Raw genomic sequence first — 17,605 nt, forward strand, 5'->3', positions numbered from 1 at the left:
ATTTTTATTTGATTGGAAGCTAACATGGCACATGGGGTATGAATATGTGTGTGTGTTTTCTGCTAAATTTATTTGAGGCAGCTGTTTTAGAGCTTTCAGCTCTAAAGTTATAGATAAGTGTGTATTTGCTTGACAGAAGATTCGAGAATCCCCTTTGCTGCCAGTACATGTGAAGCCTGGCTAAGCAGATGCATCAGGACCTAACCATTTGTGTTCACCAATCTGTCTCAGCAAGTCCCAGGGCCACTATCTTGCTAGAAGCCACTGTGTGCTTTTGAAAGCATGAAATTAGTTTTATACTGAGCACATGGTTTCTCATTTAGCAGCTCTTTTTATGGTAATGGTCAATATATGGTTCACTGCTAGGATTTTGGCATTCTGTCAAAGCTGATAGCTTCTGCTAAGGTGTCTCTATGAGATAAATTTTTAAAAAGCAGTGATGGTGTGGGGCAGGGGGAAGCAGTGCTAATTAGCCCCTCAAGAAGAGACTCTTACTTTCAACCTAATCTACTTTCAGAATATAATGTCATTTCATTTCAAAGTTCTGTTATGTTGTTTAATCCAGGACCTACAGATTTCAAGTTGCTAATATTTACCACTTGGGACCTTACTTGACATATGACATCAAAATAGCTATGTCCTGAAATGTAAAGTATTTCTTCATCTTTTTGTTACACATCTATAGAAAGCCACTCTATTAGTGCTGACCATATTGAGCAATTCATCATTAGGCTTATCTGCTTGTTTGGTAATACATCCTAGAGTCCTGTTGGAGAGAGTGCAAAGCTTTTATAAATTTTATAATAGATACAAACTACCCATACATTATTATACGTACATGTTCTATGAGGAGGGTTAGTTAAGGAATAGAATTAGACACTCTGAAGATACATTAAAAATGTTGAAAAATGTTTTGTTTATACAACAGCCTGATCTTGAAATGTAAAAGCTTTCAAATGCCAGTATTATAGAAATATTGAAAGTAGTTTTTATTTATTTCCATAGAGTGACAATAGATGAAAGGCACATGTCAATGTTGTAAGAATAATTTCCTTAGCCTTTTCCTTCTATCAGAGAATAGCCCTTGTTGAAAGTTTTGCTGGTCATAATGCATTTTGAAATAGAAGTGATCAAAATGAACTATGAGGACATTTATTGAAGTATTTATTCTTGTGTTTATTCTTTGCATGATGGTAATAGATATACACACAAGACAATTAAGGAATATGTTGTAATGGTGCTATTTTACTTTTTTTCATGTGTCCTTGACAATGGAACTGAAAACACTTCTAAAATCTTGAATTTCATGATTTTTTCTTTTTAATTTTTGGCTCATTGTCTAGATTCAAGCTAAAATGTTACTTATTGAAATGCAGGGGTATTATATGTAGATGATTAGGGCATTATAATTAGACAATTTCTGTTTTTACATGAAGCATAATTTTAAACAACTTATTTTTCTTCTGTTCTTTCAAGTATGTCATGTCATAAGTCATCATCAGAATGTCAGGGATTCTGTTTTAGATTTTGACTTACAAGTAAGTGTTTTATATTTCTCAAGTGCCCCAAGCCCATGAAACAAATTGGGTTTGGGGCTGAGAGTTAAAAGGTTACAAGCGCACTGAGATTTTTTTTTTCTGAAATTGCTGATGATCTATGGGATCCTTTAATTATTCAATGCACCTCATATGATAGTGTGTTTAGTAAATGGAACCTTTCAAGAAGTTTCAGAAAGTCAGAATTCTCTTAGAATAGTGAAACTTGTCCTATTACATAGAAGATTCACTGGAGGAAGCAAGTGATAATTTAACATATCTGCCTGAAGTCTCAGCAGCAATTTCTCTTTCACAAGAAGTAGGACTTAGAAAGTTATCATGAGGATGTGAGATTCTCATGAACCTCAATGATTTACCTGAATCGTTTTACTTTCATATCAAGAGATAGGAGTCCTGAGCTTCTTCCTTCAGGAGAAGGAATCATTTTTAAATGATTAGTTCTGAACCCTAGCAGATGAGGTAAACTTGCCTTGATTGAGAAACATGTCCATGTATTTCCCAAGGCCACTGACTTTCTCGCTGTGCACCTTCCATAGTTAGTTTGGACTATTTATACAGTTTGCAGTTTGTTTTTAAGGTATTTTACTGTGGTGGTTAGTAATTTTTAATATGTGTGTGTCCCATGCAATATCTGGGACATAGTTGTACTAAAAATTATTTCTTGTTTAGCTGAAATTCGAGTTTGACTGCGTGTCCTGTATTTAATATAGGAACCCTACATTGTCTTTAAATAAGAAGGTGAATCTCCAATAATTACCTAAAAAATTGAGTCTACCAAAGCCAAAATGGAAGCTTCACTTTCCTATAAAAGCAGTCAGTTTCTACTGTTAGAGTTTAGGTATAAAAGATAGTATTAGTGGAGCAGAAATCATAAGGATATGAAAGACTGCTGTAATTACTGAAAAAAAAAAAACCCAAAGGCAACACTTTAAATAATAGCTGTCAGTAAGAGTCTAAATAAATAATAATGAGAATTATACAATTAATTTGCAATTGCTATTCCTTGCCAACTAGAACATTTTCAGCATGGTCCATCGTCAACAGACTGGAGATGCTTATAAATTAATTTTTTTTGTTGTAGCTAAGGTGCATAATGAGAGATCCCTCTCTCAATGCCCCCTTTCATGCCGCCAATCGAACTTCATTCAAATATTTATTGTCTTTTTGATACTAGGACTTATATTTTTGAGTGCCACTTGCTAGGTTTCTTAGGCAGAGAAACTTGCAAATTTGACTTAGAAGAAAATCTATGGGATCCTTTAATTATTCAATGCACTTCATATGATGTGTCTCATATGATATTGAAATGTTTATAGGCAGGTTTTAATTGACTTCTTATAACAACTTTGTAATTTATTAATGTAATACCCATTGTAGACATGCTAAGCCACTGTCAAAAACCCTGTTCCCATCTGAGTTTCTCTAATCTTAGTTTTACCAGAACACAGCAGAACATTCTGTCCTGGCGCTGCAAGGCACTCTTACACATCTGGGCAACCTCACCACAGGAAAGAAAGAAATAAAGGTTCATCTTAACTTCATTCTCACCTAAGGCTGTACTGCAAAATCCTCTTGCTCATTCAGTCTCCCTCATTACCATTCTTCTCCCTTCCTGCTTTCTAATATCTCCCTCCCTCAACTATTTATGTAAATAGCCCCAACAGGAGTTGACTAGACATCAGTGTGTAATTTCATTCTCAAAATGAGAAGAAAAAAAAAATCTAGAGAAGTGAACTACATATTCTGTAACAGAATTTTGTGTTAGGCTACCTGACAGCTGATTAGCGAATCATGTAAAGGTGAAGTTTGGAATAATCTCTTTGAGGTAACCTTTTTGTGCCCAGTCTAAAATGCCACCTCAGTTCTATTTCTGTCAGTCATGTGACATATCAAACCAAGAAATGTATTTGAGCCCAAATTGATCAGTTGAATGTAGAAGCAATTAACCCAAGTTCTTGAAATGGATTAACTAACTCTATCAGCCCAATAAAGAACTGTTCAGTAAACTTTGTCTTCTTTCAGTTAAATGGTACTCCTCCCCCCACAGTGATCTAGTTCATTTCTCAATGTCTAATGTCTATTAGACAAATTCTGATTTATTTCCAATTTTCTCATGTCTATTAACAATATATTGCCATTTAAATGTGATTATTTTGGATCTCAAAAGGTATGTTTTTTTTTGTCTCCTTTATCAATCTATTTTCTACTTTTGCCTACTCATAAATGGAACTGTTTTGCATTACTTCTTCTAATTGTTTAAAATGGTATTGGTGGCCTTTTCTGGTTTTTAAATTGTGTTCTTTAGGACATGATTATGATTCTTCTTTACCTTAAATATTACTCATTCTAATCTCCATATCAGTTCCAACGTCCTACTTATCTGAATCCTATTTGGCTGTGTGATCTGTTTGTTATGGCAAAATAGCAGTGTGAACCCATAATCTAAATTTCAATCCCTAAATATATTCAAGAAACATTTTTTTGAAGCTGTCTTCAAATTTTTTTAAAAGGCACTGGAGAATACGTTTAAATTGCAAGTAGTTTGAAGAACTCTATTTCTTTTAATTTCCTAAAAGGTGAGATTGCTCAAAAGCTATATTTTCTTGGCAAATAGAAATTGAATAATAAACAGATCCCTCCCATAGGGAACACCCATTCTATCAGAGGGAGGAGACTTTTGTCTTCTGATTCTGTCCAGGGAGCCTTCAACACCAACACCTCTGGGGCATAGAATGAACATCTTTCTGCTGACTTTTCAAAGAGACATATGAAGATCTATGGTAATACTAGTTCGGTGGGGTTTTTTTTCTCTTCTGATTTACTATTTGATAGCGTTAGTTTTTAAAAATATGAAGGAGAAGTGACTCTACATCTAGAAATCTTTTGTTTTCTTATGGAAAATTAAGGTGGTATTGATTTAAAGTATTTTTTGGGGGGTACTGCAAAGGGGAGCCTGAATTTTGAAGAAATTTCACAATATTCAAGTGTATGAAGATTCAGAAGTGAATCCACTGGGACTTCTTTTTATGGCATTTTTCTACATTTTATGTGTTTTTGTTATTGCATAATGTGTAATACTCTATTCTTGATAGATTATTGCTTAACTGGAGTTTTTGGATTTTGTGTAATATAGGTACACAGCAACTTTTATGTAAAATGAAGAGAGCAAGCAGTGGATGCTGTTCTGTGTGCACAGTAGTTAGAAATCCTATAGTGGGTCATGAATCATGCTTTAATTGGGGTAAAGAGAAAATAGGAATGGCTTGGAAATGATCTCTAACACTTATTTCTTGCTTCAGCTACAATTGATTTAACCACTATCAGATCTCTACCAATAAATTTTATCATTGTCCTTCCTTAAACAAGTGAATGCAGTAAATAGAGTATAGTAGGGCTTAGTAGTAACAGCAGAGATAACTAACACTTTCCAACTAACTAAATGCCAGACCCTTTACATGTATGAACTCCATCTGTTTAACAACTCTATATGTAAGTACTATTATACCTATTTTAAAAGTAGGGAAACCGAAGTACAGAGAGGAGAGGTTAGCTGCCCGTTATTTGGACAGCTCAGCTGGAATCTGAACCCAATAACAAAACATTGTTGATATTATTTTGTGAACAAACTAGAAAACTGTGGACTGAACAATGATGTAATTTAGTGGATTTTTAACTGGTTGAATGCCTATACCCAGTGTACCCAGCCAATATTAACTTGAAGGGGGGCTCTAGGACTCTGCAATGACTTGGTGAGAACCTGGATGACCTGGTCATTACATTTATAAATGATATGCAGCTGAGATAATGAACACATGGGAAAATACCTAGGCCGGGTCCCATACCAAATAACTCACGCTCTCTGGGAGCACAACCAGGAATGAATATTTTTGAAGATTTCAAGGTGATTCCTTTGTGCAGCCCCAGTGAGAACTACTGCTTTAGAAAGATGGACTAATGCCAGTGAGGTCAGTTTCAACTACAGTAAATGCAAGAGGGTGAGAAAAGCTGTAGGAGTCCTGAGGAACAGTAGGCTCATATAGGAGTCAAAAGCATGGTACGATTGCCTCCCGTAATCTTAGGAGCATTCCTGGAGAGGGGGAGGAATACAGAGAGTTGTAGGTGCTTGCATTTGACAGCGACCACGATAGCCAAAGTGTGCTGAATACTTTATCAAGGAGAAGAGATCATTAGAGGACTTATTATATTATCACATTTGAATTATAGTTTTTCAAAAGCTTTCAGTGAATGGATTTTTCAAGAAGAAAATGTTTTACTTGTTATCAAGAACTTCCCCAAAAAGCTGTCTGAATCTGGAGCAGTTTCTTTTTTTGGACATACCGTTTGTCCTTCATTGGTGACATTGAAGCAAAAGGCAGAATGTGGCTTAGGTATGTAATAAAGGAGCCGAAGAATTGGCTGGATGGTTACAGTAGATAATCTTCCAGCTTCAGACTATAATTATATGAGCATGTTAAATGAATAAGGCAGTATATCAGCGACTATTGTTCATTGCACTGGTTCTGTGCCTAGGAGAAGCAGCAGAGTGCAGTGATTATGGGAGGAGTTTCTGTGAGGTTCAAATCCCAGATCCTCCATGATTTAGCTGCATGACCATGGGCAAATAACTTCACTTTCTAGGTCTCAGTTCCCTTATCTGTAAAACAAGAATAATAATAGATTCAACTGCATGGATTTGTTGTAAAGATTAAGTAAGATGAAGTTTGGAAATTACAGAAAGATGTGAAGAAGTAATGTGATCCGTGAGTGGAGTGTAGTATACGGATAAAATTTTAAGTCTTTCCTGTTGATTGGAAGACAGCTTTTAAAGAAAGTTGGAACACCATTTAAAAGCACAAGTAGCCTTACCAGTCAATGATGTTAACATTATTATCACATTTAATAGGATCTGAAAGCCACTAAAGGGCTTTCTGTATAATATAATTAACTTTCCTTAACACACCTTGTGCTAAAGGGCAAGCTTCTTTAGCATGGTATAACAAATCCAACCGTTAGTAAGAATCACCATATATTAGAAGCTTAATGGTTCAATGAGTTTGGGGAACGAGGAAGGGCAGAAGACTGAAGTTTGTGCTTTGATTCTGTTAATCAAAAGAATAGCTAAAAAAATCTGCAAAATGATTTGTAAAAGATATGCTGTGATTTATTTTTGAGACAAAATTATTAAGTCCCCACAACAAATATCAAACAAAATAGGGAGTGTAATAAATTAGTCTGCGTACTCTCATATTCTTAAATATATATAGATTATAAATATAGATGAGTCAGAATAACTTTTCACCTGATCAGAACGTTTATTTATTAGCTGTAATTGCCACAGTCATGCTTCTTGCTGACCAATGTATTATATTTATTTTCTGTATTGTTTTGTATGTTTTTAAAATATAAAGATTTTAGATAAGGTGTATTTAAGGAACAAGCTCTTTACCCAGAGTTAACCACTTCTATATCTGAACAATATACATATTCTATTATTGTACTTATCACTATGGATATTAATTGTTTAAAAAATTATCTTTCTCTTCTGCTAGACTGCCTTGAAGATAGGAACTGTATCCTAATTCTTTTAAATATGTGACTCTCATTAAAACACGTGGCACATAGTAAATGATATGCTTAAAGCACTAAATAAAGCATAGGATATATGGATATAGGGTCTGTGAATACTTGTGCAGAACTCAATAAATTATCTGATATTGCTACTCATAAAAGTATTTATTGTTTAATTAAATTAAAATTACATTAAAAGACACTGTTCTTATCAGATGAGCAATATCAAACCTTATGATTTAATACAATGAGTTAGCAACTGTGTTGGGCATGGGGGCACTCTCATATATTAGTGGATGGGAGTGTAAATTGGTTCATGTATTTGCAGATAAATGTAATAACTATAAAAATTTTAAATATGCATATCTTTTGACCTAGCGATTCCTCTAACCTAGATTTATTCAACATGTATGTTTGCATATGTATACAAAGGTAAAGAAAGCAATAAATTTTCTTCCATGTGTCTGTGTACAAATACATACAGGATTTTATTGTAACATTATTTTTAGTAGGAAAATCTGGGAAAAAAGAACCAGCAGTAAGTGATGGCAATGTTTATGGTTCATCCATGCTGTGTAATACTGGCTTAGCCTGTTCGGGCTGCTATGACAAAATACCACAGACTGGGTAGCTTTTAAACAACAGAAATTTATTTCTCACAGTTTCGGAGGCTGCAAGTCTGAGGTCAGGGTGCCAGTATGGTTGGGTGAGGGCCCTCTTCCAGGTCGCAGACTTTTCGTTGTATCATCACATGGCAGAAAGGGTGAAGGTTCTCTGTGGGGTCCCTTTAGGAAGAACATGACTTCCACTCTTGAGGACTTTACCCTAATTACTTCCCAAAAGCTCTACCTCCTAATACCATCACACCTGGTATTAGTATTGCAACAGATAAATTTTGGGGACATAACAAACATTTAAACCATAGCAGATATTACGCCATACTTTATATTAAGATCTGATATAGAATCATGTACAAGATATAAGTACAACAAGCAGTATGAATAATAAAGTACATATTGTTTGTGTAAAAGGTATACATTGTTTGTGTTTATATGTGTGTGTACACAAGTGTACAAACAGGGAGAAGGGATGAACTGATTTCATAGGTGGACTGTGGACTGAGTTCAAAGTAGAATTACTTTTAACTATATTCCCCTTTGTACTGTTTGAAATAAACTTTTATTTAACTAATATATCCTTTTATACTTCTTAATTTTTAAACATATACTTGGCTTGCTCTTGAGAATAATAGATATATTCATATAAAAAATATGATGAAAGATGAATGTGATGATCAAAATTTATCACAGTAAAAGTTTGCAGGGTTGCCAGGTGATGACTTCACGGTTTCTAGCCAGTTAAAGGGTGAGAAAAGATGTAAAGCAGAAGTTGTTTCACCATGTAAGTGGATGGTGATCAGGCTGTTGCCCTTTGTCCTCCCAAGTGTCTGCTGCCTGCAAGTTCCAGGTGAGAAGCTGGTGTTCCTTCAAGTCCTGAGGCAGGTGTTGCATTGATCCTCTATGATCATTCCCCGTGTCCAGTCCTAGCTTGCTTGATATGGTGTTTTTGCTTCCAGCACTTGCTGTAATTATACTCCTAAAGGAGCCATGTTTGTATGTAGGCACTTGAGTGTCCCTCCCATAAAATGCTTCTACTTGTCTTACTTTTGAGTGTGCATGTGAAACACTAGCGCTTAGGGGACTTCAGCTTTGTGAAATGAAAACGTCCAAAGTAGCTCGAAGCAAGTCACATGATCATGTTAAAAGGGAAGAAAGACCAAAACCACATTAAAATAATAGTAAGGCGTGTGGTCAGTCCACAGACATGACAGCACTCAGTGCTGCACTGAGCTCAGCCCGTTGTGTAGTGGGTTTGTTTTTAAATCTCATACATTTAGTTCTCTGTTGGAGAAACTCAGAGCACTGGGTGATCTTACTGTTGGGATTGTAATACAATATTCTAATTTCATGATGGGTGTTTCATCATGAATTCCCTTGTTTTAGGGGTTTATGCTGAGTTTGAATGTTAATTCAACTCATTCTTTTTGTTTAATAAGCTCAAACTCCCAGCTGAGCTGAAGTAGGAGTGATTTTATCTTACATTCAATGTTATCTTGCAGAAATGTGGAATAAAAGACTTGGTTAATATTATGACCAACTAACTATTGATTACCTAGGCATTTTCCTTCTGTCTTCTAATTGGTCTACATCCGCTGTACTGCTGCCCTTTAAAATATGATCTTGCTTGTGTTTGAAGATGATACTATTGGATTTTCACAGAGCTCTTTCCCTGGTATGTTCAGCTGTATAACTGCTGGCTTTTATGTATTGCCTGCCCAGAACTAAGGACTAAGTTTGTGCCTATAAATCTACTCAGAACCAACTAGACAATAGAAAAGCCATGATATTAGCCTCATTAGCACAGTGCTCTAATTGGCTGAGCTAGCTCGACACAGTCACAGACACAGATGGAAATACCTAATGCTAATATTCTGTGAATTTACATCTTTCTCTGCCTCATAAAAATGACAGCAGAAATAGAGCAGGGAAAGTTGCCTTACAAACTTTCCATGTTAGACCATTTTAATAAGTTCAAAGAAGTGCCCAAGAATCAGCCCTGGGATTATAATACTCAAAACTATAAAGACTGAACATTCGTACAAGACAGAGAGATCCTAATCCAAATAGGTAAGTTTCTTTTCTTTGATAGGTATTATTTATCTGTGAAAATATTAGTGCCAAATGTCTGTCTGTTTGTGCCATGTCTGGAGGGTAATGTAGTTGTGAAGAACTGTCAGGAAATAGCACTTGGGAAAAGCAGGCAGGCTAGTTGCAGAGCTCCGGGAGGCTGTCCAGCCCTGGTGACACATTTAGGATCAGTTGGGGAATTTTTTAATAGTATTGATGCCCAAGTTCTGCCCTGATCAGTTAAATCAGAGTCACTGGCATGGGTGTTTTTAAAAGCTCTTTGCTTTGTTCTGAAGCCACCTTTGAGAATCACTGGTTAAAAAGATTTGTGCTCTACTGTGCAGGTAATGAACAGTCTTTGAAAGAAGCACTACAAATGAGTTGATTGTGAAGAAGCTGTTGAGAGTGAGCTGATCTAGTACAGTGGCAAAGAGTTTGTCATTAAGCTTCAGGCAGCTGCAGATTTAAACCCTGACCCTGATTCCTACGAGCTGCGTGAGAATATTCTTTAACCACTCTCAACTCAGTTTTTGAATTTATAAAATGTACCTCATTAAGTAGGAGTGATGATCAAATGAAGTTACATATGCCACAAAGCCTTAAAAATATGGTAATTGTGAAAAAATAAAAGCAAATGTACACCTTTTTAAGTCTGCATGCAGTTTGCTACCTCTTTTGTGGAAAATGGGAACAATACTAGCCAGATCTCAACGTCACAGATTGAAAGCCAACGTATGTGTATTTTGCTTGAAGAGATAGATGCATTTTGGTCTGCTAACCGTGTATTTCTAAAAACTTCCCATTTTAACTAGTGTTTTCCATGATGAAGTTTGAGTTATATTTTTAAAGTAAAAAGAAAATTGTCCCAGTAGACCAAGTTTATAGCTTTTGGTGTCTTAGGACATGCTGGTCATTGTGGAAAACCAATGTATGGCAAGGATTCTTTCAAACTTGATCTTAACACTTTTGATTTATGCTGCTTCTCCCTTATCTGTTGCCATCATGTCTCTTTCTCTTTGTAGCATAAGAATTTTTCTGTACCTCACACTAAACCTCCAATCTATAAATTCCTTTCCTAACCATTCGTTCATCCATTCAAGTGTTTATTCAACAGTTTTTATTAAGCATAAATTTTGTCCTAAGTTCTTTTTTTGTCAATATGTGATTTACAAGTGAACTGTGTTGCAATAATTGACCTGTAAGTTACTTAGTAGTTTTGAAGCATTTTCCTATATTTAATATTTTAAATTAATCCTATGCTTCCAAGCAGTGGGGGAGAATGTCAGAAGAAGAATGCACAGTTTCCATAGGAAGCAGCAACATTTATGCTAATAATAGAAAGTAGTAAAGGAAAGGGACAGGAGAGAGAACCTAAAAAGTCAGGTCAACATTGAAATGTTTCTATTACGGTGAGGTCAGCATTTAACTCCTTTTCCAGCATTCAGTTACATGAAAAAATGTTTTCTTGGAGAATAAGGTAAAAGGTCACTCAAAGTTCTTATATGTGATTATATGATTTATCTTCAAAATGGGACCTTTTTAAAATTTGTTAGTGATTAGCCCGGACCCAGTCATAAATTCCAGCCTCCTCACACTGGAATGTGTGGCCATTCTAATTAGGGGTGTGGTCAATCTTAGAATTTTCCCAGTGCAAATGTTAAACAGTTTGAACAAGCATCCAAATATAGTTGGATTTAACAATTTAGAATTAACAGTTAAAGCAATCCTAGCCTTGGAACCCTATGATGTTCGATCTCTTGCCTTCCTGATTGCTAATAGTTACTTGCCACAGTTACCCTTGGAATATTTAAGTAATTAGGGAAGACAAACACTTCATAATAAGCATGATACAACTTGAAAAATAAGGGTGAAATTGGGTAGGAACTGTACCAGTTAATACGTCTCTAAACTTGAAAATGCAAGACTTACTTTTTTGGCTTTTACACAGACTTGGTCCTTGTCTTGAAAATGCTTAGAGGTTTAGAACTTTTTTACAAATTATGCTTCCTAAGACCATTTTGCACTTCTGAGACTCTCTTCCTGTGGAATCTCTGACTAGATTATGTCCACCTCCAGCTCTCTCAAACAGCGTTAATCGCCGGTACAGTTCTGTTGATTGTCAATACTGTTCTCCTGATTAATTCAGCTCTAGCTGTGTTACTTTTTTACCTATGTTTTCCAACATGTCCTAGAAAATTAAATGTTTCCTTTTGGTGTTTTCAACAAACTTGAACTAAAAATAAAGTTAATGTCCCTTTTCTTGAGTACAGAAGACAATTTTCTTTAGTTTCCTTTAATCCAGTTTTTACTCCAGTGTAAACACTTACTATGACTTAACTTTTCTTTGAAGTCATTTTTTAACTCTATTATGTTATTAAAATTTAACCTGTACTCTCTCCAGTACTCTCACTTAAAGTATAAACGACTTGAATCTTTTTAAAAGACATTATTTCGGTATTTGGATTTCAGAAAAATTTAACACACTATTTGTGCTGTCCTTATTTTAATAATTTTAAACAGTTTCCTGACTTGGTATTTTATCAAGAATTCATAAATGGGTTAAAAAATGCTACGTACATAAAATGACATGACTATTTTTGAAGAATATTTTCACATTGATTTCTATCACTCATGCATTAAATTCGTGTTATTTTGTTTTCTGTCCCAAAGTCTTCCCGACTGTTTAGATGTCATTTTTAGCAATTAAAGACTGTTGTTTACTAGCCAGTATTAAGGATATCTGATGACATCAGTTCTTTGGGAAGAAAATGCAACATATTGAGATCAGATAATAGTAGACTTAAAAGTTATTTTAAAAAAATATTTGCACATATAACAACATTGGTTTGGTTTGGGCAAAAACAAAAATGATTAACTATGAAAAAGGTACATTTTTAAGACTGAACCTTCACAAATGTGGATCTTTCACACTGACTACTCCCTTCATATGAAAGAAATCATGGTGTAGTAGAAAGAAACATCATATGAGCATATGAGAGATGAGAGTTGGGTGTTCTGGATTTTTATTTGAAGCTTTTGAATCCTTGAGTAGATCAGATACCTAACTAGGCTTCAAAATGAGAGACTGGGACTAGAGGTTTTAGTACTCTTTAAGAACCACTTACATTGGGAAGGCCTAAGGATATTTTTCATGTGACTTCATTTCATAGCTGCTCTTTTACCCTTCACATAGATTTCTGAAGACTGACTGCATTCGTAGTTTAAAAAAAGAGAAGAAAATTTGTAATGTGTTTTGAATTAACTGAATTAGCTGCTCTAAGAACATGAAAGATTAAATGAGAGATTATTATTGAGATAACTATGCTGTAAGAGTTGAATCATGTGCATTTTATTCAGGCAAATTTCTCATTGATTTTTGTCTGAAAGAGTCAAACTAACAAAAGGGTATTTGCTCTCTGAGAATAGAGATCAAGTGCCTTTGTTTTAAGATTCAGGGCATTTATTGTGATTGTGATGCTCTTCAGAAATATCTTGAAGTGCCTATATTGTTTATTATCTTCAATATGCATGCATTTCACTATGAAATATCCTTTTTTATAGACTTCACAAAAATGCCCAGTGATATGATTAGTCACCCAATGAAAACCTGCTGCCTCCAAGCTAGTCTAGGCATCTGCTTATAAGTAAGATTTCCTCAATGTTCAAAATAAATCTTTTTAGTTGCTTCATGGTAGCTTTGATGTGCTCCATATGGCTTAAATATGTAGAATTTAGGTGTGACACGATGTTTTTCCATGGTAGTTATTCAAAACAGTTTTTATTTGGACATGTTCCCTGGTTACACTTTTTTTTTCTTTTTGACATCATTAATCTCCAGTTACATGAGGAACATTATGTTTGCTAAACTCCCCCCATCACCAAGTTCCCCCCACATACCCCATTGCAGTCACTGTCCATCAGTGTAGTAAGATGCTGTAGAATCAATACTTGTCTTCTCTGTGTTGTACAGCCCTTGCCCCCCACCCACCACATTATGCATGCTAATCATAATGAATCCCCCCTTAACCCTCCCTTCCCACATCCTCCCTGGTCCCTTTCCCTTTGGTAACTGTTAGTCCATTCTTGGGTTCTGTGAGTCTGCTGCTGTTTTGCTCTTTCAGTTTTCTTTTTTTCTTTGTTCTTATACTCCACAGATGAGTGAAATCACGTGATACTTGTCTTTCTCTGCCTGGCTTATTTCACTGAGCATAATACCCCTCTAGTCTAATCCATGTTGTTGCAAATGGTGGGATTTGTTTTCTTCTTATGGCTGAATAATATTCCATTGCGTATATGTACCACATCTTCTTTATCCATTCATCTACTGATGGACACTTAGGTTGCTTCCATTTCTTGGCTGCTGTAAATACAGCTGCAATAAACATAGAGGTGCATATCTTTTTCAAACTGGGCTCCTGCATTCTTAGGCTAAATTCCTAGGAGTGGAATTCCTGGGTCAAATGGTATTTCTATTTTGAGTTTTTTGAGGAATCTCCGTACTACTTTCCACAATGGTTGACCAAATTTACATTCCCACCAGCAGTGTAGGAGGGTTCCCCTTTCTCCACAACCTTGACAACATTTGTTGTTTGTCTTTTGGATGGTGACGATCCTAATTGGTGTGAGGTGATTTCTCATTGTGGTTTTAATTTGCATTTCTCTGATGACTAGTGATGTGGAGTACCTTCTCATGTGTCTGTTGTCTCATGTGTCTCATCTGACTTTCTTCTTTGGAAGAACTGTCTATTCAGCTCCCTCTGCCCATTTTTTGATTGGATTATTTGCTTTCTGTTTATTGAGGTGCATGAGCTTTTTATATATTTTGGATGTCAAGCCTTTATTGGATCTGTCATTTATGAATATATTCTCCCATACTGTAGGATGCCTTTTTGTTCTATTGGTGGTGTCCTTTGCTGTACAGAAGCTTTTCAGTTTGATGTAGTCCCACTTGTTCATTTTTGCTTTTGTTTCCCTTGCCCAGGGAGATATGTTCATGAAAAAGTTGCTCATGTTTATGTCCAAGAGATTTTTGCCTATGTTTTTTTCTAAGAGTTTTATGGTTTCATGGGTTACATTCAGTTCTTTGATCCATTTCAAATTTACTTTTGTGTATGGGGTTAGACAGTGATCCAGTTTCATTCTCTTACATGTAGCTGTCCAGTTTTGCCAACACGAACTGTTGAAGAGACTGTCATTTCCCCATTGTATGTCCATGGCTCCTTTATCATATATAAATTAACCATATATGTTTGGGTTAATATCTGGTTTCTCTATTCTGTTCCACTGGTCTATGGCTCTGTTCTTGTGCCAGTACCAAATTGTCTTGATTACTGTGGCCTTGTAATAAAGCTTGAAGTTGGGAAGCGAGATCCCCCCTGCTTTATTCTTCCTTCTCAACATTGCTCTGGCTATTCGGGGTCTTTTGTGGTCCCATATGAATTTTAAAACTATTCATTACAGTTCATTGAAGAATGTTGTTGGTAGGCATTGCATTGATCTGTAGATTGCTTTAGGCAAGATGGCCATTTTGACAATATTAATTCTTCCTAGCCAAGAGCATGGGATGAGATTCCATTTGTTAGTGACCTCTTTAATTTCTCTTAAGAGTGTCTTGGAGTTTTCAGGGTATAGGTCTTTCACTTCCTTGGTTAGATTTATTCCTAGGTATTTTATTATTTTGGATGCAATTGTGAATGGAATTGTTTTCCTGATTTCTCTTTCCATTAATTCATTGTTAGTGTATAGTAAAGCCACAGATTTCTGTGTCTTAATTTTGTATCCTACAACTTTGCTGAATTCCGATATTAGTTCTAGTAGTTTTGGAATAGAGCTTTATATGTACAATATCATGTCATCTGCAAATAGTGACAGTTTGACTTCTTCTTTACCAATCTGGATGCCTTGTATTTCTTTGTTTTGTCTGATTGCTGTGGCTAGGACCTCCAGTACTATGTTGAGTAACAGTGGGGAGAGTGGGCATCCTTGACTTGTTTCCGATCTTAGAGGAAAAGCTTTCAGCTTCTTGCTGTTCAGTATGATGTTGGCTGTGGGTTTATCATATATGGCCTTTATTATGTTGAGGTACTTGCCCTCTATACCCATTTTGCTGAGAGTTTTTATCATGAATGGATGTTGAATTTTGTCGAATGCTTTTTCAGCAACTATGGAGGCAATCATGTGGTTTTTGTCCTTCCTTTTGTTGATGTGGTGGATGATGTTGATGGATTTTTTCATGTTGTACCATCCTTGCATCCCTGAGATGAGTACCACTTGATCATGGTGTATGATCCTCTTGATGTATTTTTGAATTTGGTTTGCTAATATTTTGTTGAGTATTTTTGCATCTATGTTCATCAGGGATATTGGCCTGTAATTTTCCTTTTTGGTGGGGTCTTTACCTGGTTTTGTTATTAGGGTGATGCTGGCTTCATAGAATGAGTTTGGAAGTATTCCCTCCTCTTCTATTTTTTGGAAAACTTTAAGAAGACTGGGTATTATGTCTTCTCTGTATGTCTGATAAAATTCTGAGGTAAATCCATCTGGCCTGGATAGTTTGTTCTTGGGTAGTTTTTTGATTACCGATTCAATTTTGTTGCTGGTAATTGGTCTGTTTAGATTTTCTGTTTCTTCCTTGGTCAGTCTCTTGGAAGGTTGTATTTTTCTAAGAAGTTGTCCATTTCTTCTAGGTTTTCCAGCTTGTTAGCATATAGATTTTCATAGTATTCTCTAATAACTTTTTGTATTTCTGTGGTGTCCATTGTGATTTTTCCTTTCTCATTTCTGATTCTGTTTATGTGTGTAGATTCTCTTTTTCTCTTCATATGTCTGGCTATGGGCTTATCTATTTTGTTTATTTTCTCAAAGAACCAGCTCTTAGTTTCATTGATTTTTTTCTTTTGTTTTATTCTTCTCAATTTTATTTATTTCTTCTCTGATCTTTATTATGTCCCTCCTTCTGCTGACTTTGGGCCTCATTTGTTCTTCATTTTCCAGTTTCAATAATTGTGACTTTAGACTATTCATTTGGGATTGTTCTTCCTTCTTTAAATAGGCTTGGATTGCTATATACTTTCCTCTTAAGACTGTTTTTGCTGCATCCCACAGAATTTGGGGATTTGTGCTGTTGCTGTCATTTGTTTCCATATATTGCTTGATCTCTATTTTAATTTGATCATTGTTCCATTAATTATTTAGGAGCATGTTGTTAAGCCTCCATGTGTTTGTGAGCCTTTTTGTTTTCTTTGTACAATTTATTTCTAGTTTTATGCCTTTGTAGTCTGAGAAGATGGTTGGTAGAATTTTAATCTTTTTGAATTTACTGAGGCTCTTTTTGTGGCCTAGTATGTGATCTATCCTGGAGAAAGTTCCATGTGCACTTGAGAAGAATGTGTATCCTGCTGATTTTGGGTGTAGAATTCTGTAGATGTCTATTAAGTCCATCTGTCCTAGTGTGTTGTTCAGTGCCTCTGTGTCCTTACTTATTTTCTGTCTGGTGGATCTATCCTTTGGAGTAAGTGGCGTGTTGAAGTCTCCTAAAATGAATGCATTGCATTCTATTTCCTCCTTTAATTCTGTTAGTATTTGTTTCACATATGTTGGTGTTCCAGTATTGGGTGCATATAATGGTTATATCCTCTTGTTGGACTGACCCCTTTATCATTATGTAATGTCCTTCTTTATCTCTTATGACTTTCTTTGTTTTGAAGTCTATTTGTCTGATACAAGTACTGCAACACCTGCTTTTTTCTCCCTATTGTTTGCATGAAATATCTTTTTCCATCCCTTGACTTTTAG

General features: G+C 35.5%; 1 protein-coding gene across 7 annotated transcripts in view; it reads left to right on the forward strand.

Annotated features, from left to right (window-relative positions):
* Positions 1-17,605, forward strand: part of ZNF385B (zinc finger protein 385B) — a 438,948-nt gene that overhangs the window by 124,218 nt on the left and 297,125 nt on the right. The gene's annotated exons all lie outside the window — the stretch shown is intronic.

The sequence above is a fragment of the Manis javanica genome, chromosome 12, assembly GCF_040802235.1.
Source record: "Manis javanica isolate MJ-LG chromosome 12, MJ_LKY, whole genome shotgun sequence".
Taxonomy (NCBI): domain Eukaryota; kingdom Metazoa; phylum Chordata; class Mammalia; order Pholidota; family Manidae; genus Manis; species Manis javanica.